The sequence below is a fragment of the Diceros bicornis genome, chromosome 9, assembly GCF_020826845.1.
Source record: "Diceros bicornis minor isolate mBicDic1 chromosome 9, mDicBic1.mat.cur, whole genome shotgun sequence".
Taxonomy (NCBI): domain Eukaryota; kingdom Metazoa; phylum Chordata; class Mammalia; order Perissodactyla; family Rhinocerotidae; genus Diceros; species Diceros bicornis.
In genome coordinates this window covers 59,617,206-59,634,295 of record NC_080748.1, presented here as the reverse complement: position 1 = coordinate 59,634,295, position 17,090 = coordinate 59,617,206, and positions in this window count along the sequence as shown.

The following is a 17,090-nucleotide window of genomic DNA, read 5'->3' as shown; positions in this document are numbered from 1 at the left end:
GAGATCATACTGACAGGGTGGAGGACAGATTTAAGAGGACAAGACCGAAGTTTGAGAGAACAAGGAGAAATGATTATGACAGTTGAGTACCAAAGAGGATGAGGGCCTGAACCAAGGCATCAGGAAGGAAAAAATAAAAAGTCTCTAAGAGCTGCTTAGCGGGGAGAATACATAGGAATGTGTGATGAAGTCAAAGTAAAGAACGAAACCCTGGCAGATAAAAGAAAATCAATAGTTGTTGAAGATAATTTAAAAAAATAGTTAAATCTAGCAATGTCATGGTAGACATACCTTAAAAAGGAAAGTTTGTGGGGGCTGGCCTGGTGGCCTAGCAGTTATGTTCGTGCATTCCGCTTCAGCAGCCCGGGTTTCGCCAGTTCAGATCCTGAGTGCAGACCTACTCACCACTCATCAAGCCATGCTGAGGCAGCGACCCACACAGAAGGACTAGAAGGACCTACAATTATGACATACAACTATGTACTGGGGCTTTGGGGAGAAAAAAGTAAAAGAGGAAGGTTGGCAACAGATGTTAGCTCAGGGCCAATCTTCCTCAAAAAAAAAAAAAGAAGAAAATTTGTAAGGGAAGTTTTGGACATACTGAGTTTAAGCTCTGGGATATCTGTCATATATTACTATGCTAATATATGTCGTACAGGTAAAGTGGAGGAAAATAACAGAAAGACGTGTGGCCTATGAAAGCTCTCTAAAAGAGGTAGAAATGTTAAACATCACTCTTGCATGTACTTGCATTTTTCTGATATTCTAAAACACAAAGGAACATTGGCCACCTCTTGCTATCTCATTTGTAGTATATTAGTTAATTGGTATAAGTCATCAGGCATTATGTTTATGACTACATTTTGCCTTTGAAAGACTGATTCAAGTTCAAAAGCACAAAAACGTATTTTTAATATCTAATCATGAATTACGTACGGAAATGTTTTGGCATGTACAGGAGATTTTATATATTTGATCTCCTGAGATCATCAGAAACCCACGAAACATGAAACAACAGAAATGTCATCGATAACTAACAAACAGCACTTGATGTATGCCAGCACTTGACTTAAATAATTTAATTCCTAAGTCAATCTGGTAGGTGTTAATATTATATCCACGTTAAAGATGAGCAAAGTGCAGTACAGATAGTTTAAGAACATTGTCTTGAGTCATACAGCTTGTAAGTGGCAGGTTTTGAACCGGACCCTTCCTGTTCTTAACCACTTTGCATACCGTAGTGACTAGACACAAAAAGAATATTTGTCCCATTTTACACATACAGAAACTCCAGTCCAAATATTTTTTCAGTTGCTTTTCTATGAATTTTAAGCAAAAGGTTCAACTTTTGCATAGGTTTTATGCAAAGCAAATGGTATTTTAAAAAGCAGTTTTTAATAAAATTATTAGAATAGGGACAATAACGATTTACCATTTCCATCATATAATTATTCTCTCATCATTTTTAAATGAAAAATTTACTAACATCAATGACAATATTTGATTTAATATTATAACAATAATTATATTAATATCATTAAATTACCCTTCTTTTAAGAACAAATGTACATTCTGTTTTTTAATGTGTTTTCATGTATGAGTGAAAGTATATGATTATTTTCTACCCAAAGCATTTAATACAATCATATCTTCCAGTGTGGACTTAGTCTTTTTGTAAAACAGTGTGATGAATGCTTTTCTCCATTAATTTTAGAAATTTAAAATTGGGAAACAGAAAATTTAACATTGATGCAATAATTTTAATTATTTTCAAATGTTTATATCGGAAATCTGGAAGACTGTGCTTGAAAGACTATCTTGAGGAAAGAAATGATCAGTTGGAAGATTTGGAAATAGTATACAGGTATCTCCAAGATCATTATTCCTAAGTAGAGAAAGAATTCATTTTTCAAGTTTTAATATCATTTATAGCCCAAATCTTGGTGAATACAATGAGCAGTCTAATCAGCAATGGCAGGAATTTCACAATATCATTAATGATCAAATTTTGTGTGAAATAAAATTTACTTTTGGTCCTTTAAGAAATAAAAAAATAGATCCTTACTATTTATAAATAAAGGACAAACTAATCGAATGTTTATTATATCAGGAACTTTTATTCTTTATGCTCACACATATCAAGTAACTATATTTTCATCACAATCACTCATTCACAAAAATGCACCTGTATTGTAAATACCAGACTTGTAGAAAAACTTCTGTTTAATCTTGGGTGGTCTCTTTGCCCAGGTTTGATTAAATATGTCTTTTCACAACAGGTGACTTTTTAATTGTTTTCTTATGGCAACCCATTTATTCCTCAGGCTTTGTTTGCCTTGCATTAGTTTTCAGAGTTAATGACCATGTGTGAGAACATGCTGAGTACAGGTGGCCAATGGTTATGCTGAGAATGTGGATGTTATAGCAAATGCAGCGGGCAAGTGATTTAACTTTACCAATTAATACAGTGGTGAATAGTTCCCTAACCCTCAAGGCCTTTCAAACAGAAAATAAGCTCAGAATAGGCACTCAGTAATGCAAGTAAGAAATAAAGAATAAAGCAGCTTGTTCTTTGTGTTTATTGGGCTTGCCTTCTTTAATGGGTTGAGTTTTTTCCCTTGAGCAGCTTAAGGGCTCAAATCAACTTTTTCAGAGTGGCTTCTTTTCTGTGTGGGCAGTTCTATTAGCTAACTTGGCATTTTCCTCCTTCTGACTTTTGCATCTCATGGTTGTTCTTCTGGAAGCCTGTCAGGCTAGCAATTTGAGTCCTGGGGCTGCGCTGTTTATTTCCTCTTGGCCAACAGACATGGGAATTACTATAATGAGGAGCACCATAATCCCCAGCACACAAAATAAATTCTAGTTATTAAATATCCTTAAGGTAAGTTCAAGAATAGTAGTTGAATTAGGAGTAAAATAATTATGCCCAGGCAGTCCTGACTGAGAAGAACCGAAAGGAATAATGAGATCTTTGGATGACCTAGGCTGCCAGAAACTAGCACCAAATGCAGAAAGAGCTTTCCAACTGGGCTTAACATTTTTTTCTTTCCTTTCCGACAAAAGGAACATTTGTTTGCAATTAGCTTAGGTAAAGGAAATAACATCTGAAGTCTTGTTTTCCAATTGGAATGACCCTTGTGACCTCCTATGAAGACACTTGGAATATTTGTTCCATCTTGGTTAGGTATGCATGGGGGTGGGGCAATTTTAACAAATACAAACACATTTGCCAAGTAAGTTTCAAAATTATGCAAGTACCAAATTATTAAAAGATTAAATATTTAAAAGTGGTTTAAGTAAAATGTACAGTCTCAGGATCATAAAAACCATTGATATGTGCTAAATTGATAAATACCAATAAATATAGCAGGTTTCTACAAGTGTCAAATGATGACCTGCCAAGAAATAGCAAGAAGAGAGTTACAGACAGTGCCTACAAATTGTTGAGCTTCATTTTAAACCAAAAAGGAAATAATAAACAAGAACCATGTAATCTACAAGGAAATTTACCTAGGTTGTACTGCATCTAGTTTCCTTTCAGCACATCAGTTAATTCCTGTAATTATTGTCTAACAGAGAAAAAGGAGGGGTTGGAATTTTATTGGCCTTTTTCATAAATAGTCAAATAGTTATGGAATGATTTTAAAATGTTTGATTATCAGACGTGGCCGTTTCAGATTCTTCATATTGTTTTGGCCAGACTTTAAAACTTTGAACACAAGTAGTATTTATATTATTTTTTTTAACATTTTTCTTTTAATATAGCCTTGAATTCTGACTTATAATCAATTAACTTTTGTTGGTTTATTTATGTAAAATTGAACCAATATGATTTAATGGGGAAAAGAAGTTCTCAAAACTAAAATAAAGAACCAACCTCCTTCCCACCTTCCACCGCTTCATCCCTCTTAATCCAGTGTTACATAAAATATACCTGTGCTTCTGAGTGTCCTCATTTTAGAAACAGGAAGTAAATAATAAGTTGAGAACAGGAAGGGGATGGTTCTTCTTCAAGCTTGGAAGTGCTCACCAACGGGACCTCACAAGTTCAAAGTAAAAAAATGTTTTCCTCCCACGTTGTTCATAATAGCTATGCTTACATCTTAATGCCCTTGAAAATTCACTGTAGTAAATTGGTAGCCAAAAGAATCCTTGGTTTGAAAAATAACTGGTAGAAATTCAGGTTTCTACCAGAAATTAAGATGAGAGTGGGATGTGAGTGGGTGGCAGGAAAGATTTAGCGGCTGAATTGAACACCTGAGACAAATGTTTTTTAAGTGTACTCTGCCAACTCGTCCTAGATCTTCCTTCCTCAATTCTACATTTCCTTTGATATTTATTAGCCTTATAAACGTCACCACGTTGGCCAAGTCAAGTGAGAAGACCTCAAAACTTTTCCCGTTTTTTTCCATATGCCAAATACATTGCTGGTTTTCCATATACATAATAGAATTAACTAAGCAATTTCTATGAAAAACTAGGTATTTTGAGGAGGGTTTTATTAATTTTATGGGCCAATTTGAAGAGATTGATATCTTTAGAATACTGAGTTCTCATAGTTAATGATGTGCTATATCTCTCTATCAATTAGGTCTTTATTATTAACTTTCAGTAAAGTTTTAATGTTTTTCAAAAAGGCTTGTGCATCTTTTGTTAGATTTATCCCAATGTTCTTTATGTTTTGTCCTATTTTAAAGAATATTTTCTAGTTATATTTTCCTATTGCAGATAATGTATAGAACCTCAACTGATTGTGTTGATTTGTATCCACAATTTTACCAAACTCTTTATAATTCTAATAATGTAACTTTATGTATTGATATTTCGTGGGTTTTTTGCCACATAACAAACTACCCCAAAACATAGTGGCTTAAGGTAACAAGTATTTTATTAAATCTTACAATTTTGTGGGCTACATTGGCTTATAAGTTTCCTTTCTTGTACTGTGCTAGTCTGTTTTGATATCAAAGTTATGCTGACCTCAAAAAGTTCATTGGGGAGATTTCTAGTTTCAACTTCAACATATAAAGAGCTTAGAAGTCATAACTCCCACTGTCGCATAAGCAAAAAGATGAAAAAACTCAAAATCAATGATTTTTCTTAGGTCCATCAGAAAACAGAGGTCACAAGGCAAACCACTGTCTCAAAATTTGGAGAGAGAGGTGAATATCTATAGTCAGAGCTGAGATAGCTTACCAGAAGCAGAAGACATTGGAGACAATAATTGGGCTACAGTATAATGACAGTGGATTACAACTGAGAAAGCTGAAGACACAGACTCTATTTTAGAGGGAATTCTTAGGGAACCTCAAAGTCAACAGGGGAGGAAAAAAACAACAAGGAAGCTATAAGAAACCAAAGCCTCTGGCACCTACAGCAAGAGCATATGAAACACAGCTCAGTTTCCAGCCAGATTAAAATAAAACCTGACAAAATCTTTAATTACCTCAGTTCCTGTTACCCGATACTTCATGTCTGGCTTTCAACAAAAATTTACATAACATGTTAAAAGATAAGATAAAATACAGTCTGTGGAGACAAAGTAAGTATCATTGAGTCAGTTAAAACACAGATTTTTTTGAATTCTCAGATAGGAAATTTAAAATAGCTGTGATTAACATGTTAAGATCTCTCATGGAAAAAGTATACAGCATGCAAGATCAGATGTAACGTAAGCAGAAGGATGGAAACTCTAAGAAAGAATCAAAAATAAATGCTAGAAATAAAAAATTCTGTAAAGAATGTCTTTGTTGGTCTCATCAGTGGCCTGGGCACAGATGAATAGAGAATAAGTTTGTTGAAATACATCTCAATAGAAACTTCCCAAACTGAAATGTATGTAGAAAAGAGAATGAAAAAAAAAATAGAATATAATATCTAAGAGCTGTGTGACAATTGCAAAGGTATAATATATGTGTGTAGGAGTACCAGAAGGAAAAGAAAGGAAAATATCTGAAGTAATAATGGATAAGAATTTTTCAAAATTAATGACAGATACCAAACCACAGATCCAGGATTCTGAGAACATCAAGCAGGATAAATATCAAAAAAATCTACACCTACGCACATCACATTCAAAGTACAGAAAATCCTGAAAAGAATCAGAGGTGGAGGGGGCACTTTACTTAGAGGAACAAGGAAAAGAAATACATCAGTTTTCTCATCAGAAACCATGTCAACGTGAAGAAAACAGAGTAAAATAAAATGTTGAAAGAAAAAAAACATGAACCTAGAATTCTGCATCCAGTGAAATTATTCTTCAAAAGTGAAGGAGAAATAAAGATTTCCTCAGATAAGCAACAACTATGGAAATTTTCTGCCAGCAGAACTGCCTTGCAAGAAATAGTAAAAGAAGTTCTTTGGTGAGAAGGAAAATTATATAGGTCAGAAACTTGGATCCACATAAAGAAAGGAAGAGCATTAGAGAAGGAATAAGTGAAATTAAAATAAAATGTTTGTTTCTTATTCTTAATTGATCTAATAGATAACTGTTCAAAGAAATAATGGCAACAATGTATTACATGATTATAGCTTACGTATAAATAAAATAAATAACAGCAATGTGTTAAGAGAGGGAAGGGAAGAATTTGGAATACTCTATCATAAGGTAACTACAATGCAGTGTGTAGTTTGATTAGTTGTAAATGTATATGGAAAACTCTAGAGCAACTGCATAACAATTTTAAAAGAATTATAATAGATGGAAATTTTTAAAAAGGAATCATATAAAATGCTTAATTATAACCAAAAAAGGCTAACAACACCAAATGCTGGTGAGGATGTGGAGCATCGGGAATTTTCATTCATTGCTGATGGGAATGCAAAAATGTACAATCACTTTGGAAGACAATTTGTCAGTTTCTTACAAAACTAAAGATACTCTTAATATACGATCCAGCAATCATGCTTCTTGGTGTTTACCCAAAGGAGCTGAAAACTGATGTCCACACAAAAGCCTGCACACGTATGTTTATAGAAGTTTTATTCATAATTACCAAAGTTTGGAAGCAACCAAGATGTCCTTAAGTAGGTTAATAGATAAATAAACTGTGGTATATCTATACAAAGGAATATTATTTATTACTAAAAAGAAATGAGCTATCAAGTCATGAAAAGACTTGCAGGGAACTTAAATGCTTATTACTGAGTGAAAGAAGTCAATCTGAAAAGGCTACAAACTGTATGATTCCAACTATACGACTTTCTGGAAAAGGTAAAACAATACAGACAGTAAGAGATCAGTAATTTCCAGGGGCTGGGGTAGGGGAGGCAGGGATGAACAAGTGGAGCACAGAGGATTTTTAGAGCAGTGAAACTATTCCATATAATACTATAATGGTGGATATATTTCATTATACATCTGTCCAAACCCATAGAATGTACAACACCAAGAGTGAACTCGAATGTAAAATACGGACTCTAGGTGATAAGGATGTATCAATGTAAGTTCATCAATTGTAACAAATGTACCACTCTGGTGTGGATGTTGATAGTGGCAGGGTCTATGCATGTGTGAGGGCAGGGAGAATACGGGAAATCTCTATACCTTCTGCTCAATTTTGCTGTGAACGTAAAACGCTCTAAGAAATAAAGTCTATCAAAAAAACAACAAAGAGTGAAAATGAGAAGATTAAAAAAAAGAACAAGTGCAATTAATATAAAATAGGTACAAACATGACAGATATTAATCCAGTTATGTCAATAATCACATTAAATGTAAATGATCTAAACACATCAATTAAAAGTCAGAATGATAAGATCGAACTATATGTTATCTACAAGAAATTCACTTTAGATATAAAGACACTGAAAGATTAAAAGTAAATGGATCAAGGATGATATACCATGCCAACACTAATAGAAAGCTGGAGTACCTATATTAATTTCAGGTAAGACTTTAGAGCAAGAAATATTATTAGAAATAAAGAGGAGCATTACATAATGATAATGAAGTCATACTAGAGTAGAGTGAGCTGCTAATCCAGTAGGACTAATGTCCTTATAAGAAGATGGCCATGTGAATACAGAGGTAAAGTGGGAGAATTCCATGTGTTGAAGGCAGAGATCAGAATTATAGAGTTCCAAAGATTGCTGGCAAACCACCAGAAGCTAGAAAGAGGCAAGGAACAATTTTCCTGCAGGAAGATTACGCTAATACCAAAACCAGATAAAGACATTATGAGGGAAAAAAACTAAAGATCAATATCTTTCATGAACATATATGATACAATCATCATGAAAATATTAGCAAACTGTACAAAAATAAATATCATACACCATGACCAAGTGGAGTTTATTCTAGATGTGCAAGGTTGGTTTGACGTTTGAAAATCAATTAATATAATCCATTGCATTAACAGGGTGAAAAAGAAAAATTATATAATCATATTTATAGATACAGAAAAAGCATTTGACAAAATTCAACAGCTATTCATGAAAGTAAAAGAAAAAGTCTTAGCAAACTAGGAAGAGAGGAGAACTTCCCCAATATGATTTAAAAAAAAAAAAATCTAGAAAAAAACACTACATCTAACATCACACGTAACAGTAGGATGAAGATCAAGGAAAGAATATTCCCTCTCAACACTCCTACTCAACATTGTACTGGAACTCCCAGCTAGCACAATAAGACAAGACAAGAAAATAAAAGGCATACAGATTGAGAAAGAAGAAATACAACTGTCTCAGTTCACAGATGATATGATTATCTATGTAGTAAATCTCAAAGAATCAACCAAAAAATTCCTGGAACTAATAAACTATTACAGTGCAGTGACAGGATATAAGGTTATTATATAAAAGACAATTGCTTTCTTGTACCAACAATGAATAATTGGAATTTGACATTAAGAACACACTACCATTTGAATTAGCACACACAAAAAGAAATATATAGGAATAAATTTTACAATTATGTACAGGATCTTTATGAAGAAAACTACAAAATTCTGATCAAAGAAATCGAAGATCTAAATAAATGGAGAGAGAGAGTCCATGTTCATGGATAGCAAGACTCAATACCATTAAGATGTCAGTTCTTCCCAAAATTATCTATAGATTCAACACAATCCCAGTCAAAATCCCAGGAAGTTGTTTTGTGGATATTGACAAGCTGGTTCTAAAGTTTACATGGAAAGGCAAAAGATCTAGAACAGCCAGCACAATACTGAAGAAGAAACAGTGTCAGAAGACTGACACTACCCAACTTCAAGACTTACTATAAAGCTACAGTAATCAAGACAGCATGGTATTAGTGAAAGAATAGACAGCCATATCAATGAAACAGGATATAGAGTCCAGAAATAGACCCACACAAATATAGTCAACTGATTTTGACAAACAAGCAAAGGCAATTCAATGGAGAAAGTATTGTCATTTCAACAAATGGTGCTGGAACAATTGGGCATCTACATGCAAAAAGAAAAAGAGAATCTGGACACAGACCTTCGCCTTTCACAAAAATTAACTCAGAATGGTCCATAGAATGAAATGTAAATTGACAAGTTGGACTTTATTAAATTGATTTTTTTTCCCATGGGAAAAGACACTATTAAGAGAATAAAAAGGCAAGGTACAGACTGGGGAAAAATATTTGCAAAACATATCTAATAAAAGACATGCATTCAAAATATACAAATAATTTTTACAGTTTAACAAGAAGAAAACAAGACAGTTTAAATATGGGTAAAAGATCTGAACAAACACCTCATCAAAGAAGATATACAGATGGCAAATAAACGTATGAAAAGATGCTCAAGATCGTATATCATTAGGGAATTTCAAATTAAAGCAACGGTGAGATACCACTACACACATATTAGAATGGCTAAAATACAAAAAAACTAACGATACAAAATTTTGGTGAATATACAAAGCAACAAGAAATATCTTTCATTGCTGGTGGGAATTCAAAATGGTCCAGTCTTTGCAAGATGCTTTGGCAGTTTCTTTCAAAGCTAAACATAGTCTTACCATATAATCCAACAATTACTTCCTGGATGTTTACCCCATCAAATTGAAAATTTATGTCCGCACAAAAACCTTCACACAATGTTTATAGCAGCTTTATTTATAATCACCAAAATCTAGAATCTATGAAAATGTCCTTCAATAGGTGAATGGATAAACAAACTGTGGTATATCCATACAATGGAATCTTGTTCAGTGATTAAAAGAAATGAGCTAGCAATCTGTGAACAGACATGGAAAAACCTTAAATGCATATTGCTAAGTGAAAGAAGCTGGTCTGAAAACACCACATACTGCATTATTGCAGTGATAGAACATTCCGGAAAAGGCAAAACTAGAGAGGCAGGAAAAAGATCAGTGGTTGTCAGGGATTGGGGAGTGAGGGAATGAATAGAAAAAACACAGGGGATTTTTAGAGCAGTGAAACTGTTCTATATGACATTTTAATGGTGGATATATGGCATTATGCATTTGTCAAAACCTATATAACTGTACAACACAAAGAGTGAGCCTTAATGTAAACTATAAACTTTAATTAATAATGGGTTCATTAATTTTAACAAATATACCACATTAAAGCGTGATGTTAATAATAAGAGAAACTATGGGGAATAAATAAAAGAGGATATATGGGAACTCTCCATACTATCTGCTCAATTATTCTATTAATCTAAAACTGTGCAAAAAGTAGTCTATTAATATTTTTAAAAAGTTAATTAGGGAGTAAAACCACTTTTTCTATTATTCTTAAGAGTATATTAAGAACTTGACTGGGCAATTCTTTGCTCCATTTATTTTAACTGTGGCTATTCGTTAATGTTCTGCTGGCAGATGTGCTGGACTGAAATGTCCAAAATGGCTTCACTCACATGTCTGGAGCCTTGGCCGGAATGAATGAGCAGTTGGGCTTATCTGGGACTATTGATCTGAGTGTGTACACGTGGCCTCTCCAGAAGCTGTTCTCAACGTAAATCAACTTTTTACATGGTAATCAGGGCTCCCAGAGAGAGTGTTGCAAGCTTCAGGAAGTGGAGGTTGCTGTTTTCTTAAGGCCTGGGCCCAGAAACTGGTGCAGCATCATCTCTGCTGTATTCTTCACGGAGCCTACTGAGATTCAAGAACAGGAGACATGGAACCCAGCCCTTGATAGGAAGGGTGTCAAACAATTTATGACCATCTTTAGTCCACCAAATTGATAATGAAAATGCTAATATCATTTCATCTTAAGTATAATATTAACTGTGAATATTATAGATGACTTCATGCCTTTTACTAGCTTAATGAAATTTTCTTCCAACCCTAATTTGATAATATTTAATGAATTGATGTTGAACCTTTTTAAATGCTTTTCCTTCATCTACTGAGATGATAATATGGGTTTTGTTCTTTATGATATTAATGTGGTATACTACTTAGTATATAGACTCAGTAACTGTAAAGGAATCTCAAGTAAGAATGGCTTAAAGATAAAAGTTTATTTCTTTCTCATTTAATAGACCAGGCAGGAATAGTGCAAGTCTGGTATAGAATCTGTTCCAGACTCTTTCTACCTTGCTGTGCCTCCATCCTTATATTGTTCATAAGGGTATTGTACTAGTATCAACATTTCTGCAGTCAGAAAAGGGAAAAGGGGTGAAATTAGGGATGCTCCTTTTCATTTAAGAGACTTGGCTGGAAGTTAAACACATCACACCATCTCACATCCTTTTGGCCAGAATTTAGTCTCATGGCAGGATGTATTTGCAAAGAAGCCTGGGAAATTAGTGTGCTGTTCTGGGAAAGCACATGCCCACATAAAAAAGGGGGAAAAAAAATCTCTATTTCTGGGAAGGCATATTTCTAGGAAAAAATTGTATTTATTTGGAAGAAGGAGAAAATAAATATTGGGACAATAAATGATCTTGACACATGTGGTGAATTATACAAATCAATTTTCTAACATTAATCCAAGCTTGCACTTCTGCGATAAATGCAGTTAGCTCATGTTGAGTAATCACTTTTTTAAACAGTGCTGATTTGCTTTACTGCTTTTGGTTTAAGACTTCATAAGAGAGATGGGCTTATAATGTTCCTTTCTTATACTATCCTAGTCTATTTTAGTATCAAAGTTATGCCAGTCTCAAAAAAATTAATCAGGGTATGAAATAATTTTTTTACTTCCTCTCTTTTATATGTGTTAGAATTATTTTCTTGAAGCTGGGTCCCTTTACTTCATGGATGTGCTACCAACCTGCGATCACTTTACCATTTTCTGACCACATAGATAGCCCGTATGAACACAACCTGAAGTGAGGGTTGACTGGTTTTCCTCTCCTCCACATGCCAATTTTAAGACAGATTTTCATTGTTTTGTTGTTGGTTTTGTTCTGTTTTGCTGTCACTTTCTGCTCAGCAGTTTTATTTCCCTTTTATCCTTATGGTGCCAGTGAAATCGTTTTTCCATCTTTATAGGAGAAGTCCCTTATTTGAACTCCTAGCCTAGGCTATACTTCAACTCCTTACTCTCATTCCCATACAACTATCAGGGCCGACCTTCAAAGTTTCCAGGTTTTTTCAGTAACAATTAATGCAAAATCAGGCTTTGATGGTAGTTTACCTTCTAGATGTTCTTCATCTCATTTTTGTTCTCTGTAGGATTCTTCTTGTCTTGTCAACTCAGCAAACATGTTTAAACATATTTAGTCTTCCCACCCCTTGACACACACCAGATTTCTAGCTGTTTCAAGTGGGAAAGTCATCAAGATATCAGGTCTACTTTGCTGCCAGAAAGAGAAGTGACAGAGGATATCTAGATCATCTCTCCTTCCTCTCCTTCATTCAACGTCTCCGTCATTAAATAGGATCAATTATTTAACTGTCTTATCACATATGTCAATATAATTAAAATTCATACATTATTTTTACCAAAGTATATAAGTAAACAATGAACAGGTAAATTAGCATAATTTTCCAGGTAATTGCTTCATTCATTTTTTTAAGTGAATGTGCTGCCTAAAGAATATACCTGATTTCATGATTTAGTTGTTCACAAATCTCACACTGCTTACCATTGAATACAGCATGCTGCTCCTACTCCTTCACTATACATTAAAGGAATCTCAAAAGTGACCTCAATTGCCCATGCTATGGTTTTCTACAAACCTTTCCCTCAATTCATGGTTTTCTGCATACTGTTTGGGCTACTACCCAGAGCAGTCCCTATTACTTTGTGAAAATTCTCTTCACTTTCTTGCCTTGCTGCCTGTGATGCTGAGATACTATCTACCTGGATTGGATTTTATTCTTATACGCATGTATCACAATCTTACTTAGCCTTGCTATCTCAATCACTTTTCAGGTCCACTAGCCATGTGTAATATCTCCCTCATCTATATTAACAAAACATTTTTCAAAAACCTTTCAAAATATAGTAACCTCATAATTCACATTATAATCATTGCTGTATATGTCTGTCTCTCTATCCATAACATTCCTGAGGATAGAGACCACACTTCAATCACTGTGGAATCTCCCTAGGAACCTAGGACTTTACTCATTAATGTATTTTTCAATATATATTTATTGGATTCAATTATATTTTCCTCTTTCTGTTTCTTTTAAATCACAGAGCAATAAACGTAGATTCCTAAAGTTATCCATGTCAAGCATTGGAGATATTTTCCACTGATACTTGAACTTAACAAAATGAAATAAAATAAAATTAAAAAAAACAAGCATAGAGAACACTTTAACAAAACAAAAAGAGGATTTTTATGAGTGGAAGGATTTAGCCAGAAAGGCAGGAATCTCTGTGGGCCTCTCGGAAATATGCAGCTGTACTGCTGGCTGCAGTCTGTAGTTTAAGAGATATTTTCTAAGTCTGTTATTGTTATTAATTTGAGGAGAAGAGGTCTCTGTAGAGGAAAAAAATCCAAAATTTTTGTTTCCTTTTCCATCACTCACAGTCACTGTAATGTCAATACCATTTAGGTCAAATTTCAGGCATTCAAAATGTGCAGCTTTGTCCAGCTGCAAGAACTAAAACTCTTCTAGAGCACCATAGTCTGACCGATAAAATATGTCTGAGGGTGTTAGTAACAATTGACAGGCGTGTACCTTCTCCAACAAGCTTTCATATGACTTGAAATGTGTATAAAGTAGTATACTTGGATTTCATAAGAATTACATATAAGCTGATATGTATCTGTTTTTACTAATGGATCTCAAAGAATTGGAGTTATGTAACCATGTAAATTAAACCATGTAAATATATGTTACAAAATGGTGCCTCAGCCCTTATCAAAGTCAGTGCGCACATGGAATAAGGTCATGGGCTTTGCTGCCCAACAGCCTGTCCCTGAATCTCTTCTCTTCCATTACTAGGAGGATTAAAATCCTCTTTGATGTGCTTAATTGACCTAAACTTTTGGTTTTCTTATATATAAAGTGAAGATAATAATACAACTGCAGATGTTATTGTGAGAAGTCAACATGGTAACACAGGTAACAGTTCTGCCCCAAGATGAGCAATCATTAAATGTTAGTGATCATTTTTTAAAAAATTATTTTATCATAATTACACCACAGACTCCTATCCTTCCACTTCTTCTCTTCTGTCTTCATCTTCATCATGCCTCCAGTAGCTTATTCCTTCACTCCTCTTCTTGGCTGTGAGCCACACCTTTCCTCTCCGTTCTTCCAAAACCATACCCTTAATCAGGTCAATAATATACTTACAATCTTCCTAAGTCTCTCTCTTCTTTGTTCTTCTGTTATTTCCACTTTACCAATCCCCACATTTCAATAACTTCTGTTACCCAATTTCTCTTCCAATATTCGTAAACCGAAGATTGGAAGTCACCAAACAATAGCGACCGAGTCAACTGACCTCAGCTGGACTCTCATTGTATCTCAGCAATTCTCTTATGTATCATTTGTTGACTCCCTATCGCATTCCGTACTGCAGCTGTTCCAAATGTTTCCCCTCTGCTCAAGTCCCTAATCCCAGCCCTCCTCCCTCCCCTCTTAGCACATAACCTCACCTCCTACTGAGAAAATTGAAACCATCCCAACCTAAGTTTACACAATTGCCCTCCTCTTCCACTCAAAAAATCTGTATGTCTCTCCCTTATTGCTTTTGCATTGACTTGAGGAAACAGTTTTCTTTGCAGGGAAACAGCATGATGCTCTAGTGGAAGGCTTTGGGTTTGGAGGTAGACAGACCAAGTTAGATACTCTGTGCTGACATGGTATGACATTGACAAGTTTTCCGATTTCACAGCCTCAATATCATTGTCTCTAAAGCGGAGGTAATAATTTTTACCTCATAGGGTAAAAAAGGATAATTAACAGATTTTTGGCAGATAGTAAACATTTAACCAATTACAGTTATTATCATTATTATTTGAAAAGCCAAAGCTCTTAACCTGCATTCTTGAGCCTATCTAGCCTAATAATGATGATAATGATTATAATGATGATGATGATGATGATAAAGGTAAATAATCTTAATGCCTTTTCTAGTATGTTACTTCCTCAATTATTTCCTTTCTTTCTTAGTTCTTAACTCAATCCAGTTCCTTGGATATTTCTTTCTGCTTTATACGTAGTCAAGTCTTCCTTTTTCTTTAAAAGAAAAATAAAAGGCCTGCCCTCCTTTCAAGCTAGAATCCCATTGCCCCAACTTTTGGCCAGTATCCTTGAGAAAATTTCTACCCTAGTTGTCTTTTTGTCTCTCCCAAATAGTTCTTAAAACCCTTTAATATAACTTCCCACCCTACTTAAACTGTTCCTTAAGAAGCAGGATTGAACTTAGGCTCATCCACCATCATTTCCTCAGTCTCCAGCCTCAAACTGGCTTGCAACTCTTGTTCTGACTCACCCACTCCCTTCTCTGGTTTCTATAACTCTATACAAACTTCATCCCCTTCTTGTTTCTCTATATTCTTTACTTACTATTATTATTCCTTCTATTACCAAAATTTAACCATTCTTCAAAGTTTAGTCCTTGGCTTTATTCCTGTATTTTCCCTGAATAATCTCATTAATTTTCATAGCTCTAATGATTAGATTCTCATAGTGGATGCTCATATTTAGGCAATTTTGCATTCTCTGCAACATGTTTTTCCCCCATTACCGACTCAAGACTAGTTGTAAGTATTTTTAGTTTGGTATTCATCGTAATGTCTCTTTTTCTACTTTTTTATTTTTATTTTTTTGCTGAGAAAGAGTCACCCTGAGCTAACATCTGTTGCCAATCTTCCTCTATTTTGTATGGTTGCTGCTGTCACACCATGGTCACTGATAGATGAGTGGTGTAGGTCCACGCATGGGAACAAAACCTGGGCCACTGAAGTGGAGGACACCGAACTTAACCAGCAGGCCACTGGACTTAGCCATCTTTTTCTACTTTTTAAGCTTCATAATTCTAATTGACTCTAAAAATCTACACCTAAAAGTCCCATCTAAATTAAAATTGAGCATAAAAACATAAATTTACCTTATTTCATGGAAAAGTGGCTCTTCCTTTGAGTTTATTTCTATTCAATAATTATTTCATATTCCAAGTCTCCCAAGCTTGAAATAGTAAAGATATTAAATCAGCAACAAATATTGATAGATCTGTACTCTGTGACAGATCTGGGTACATAGCAGTGAGCAGGAAAGAGTGGTTCCTGAATTCTTAGAGATTACAGTCTAATATGAAGCTACACATTGAGCAATTAATCCAAGTGTTATCCAATATCAGAAAAGGAGAGTATAAGACACAATGAAAATTTATATAGCAATGAGACTTAATTAGTCTGGAGAGCTAGTGAAAAGGTGTCACTGAAAGTTACCTGAAGGAAGAGTTATGCATGGTATGGAAGTGAAGAAGATGAAGAATACAGGCAGAAAGAAGAGTGTGTATGTGTGCAGGCCCTGGTATGAGAACAAGAGCGAAGAACTGAATAACTAGGGGAGAGTGGTTTACAAGGAAGTAAGCAGGTGTATGACCTTACAGAGTTCCTAGTCCACATGAAAGTTTGGCAATTTATCACAAAAGGCAAAGGAAATTGTTTGAGACTTTTAGGTGAAGGACTAAGAAGACTCCATTTCTATTTTTTTTTTTATCTTTCCCAGCTTTATTGAGACACAATTGG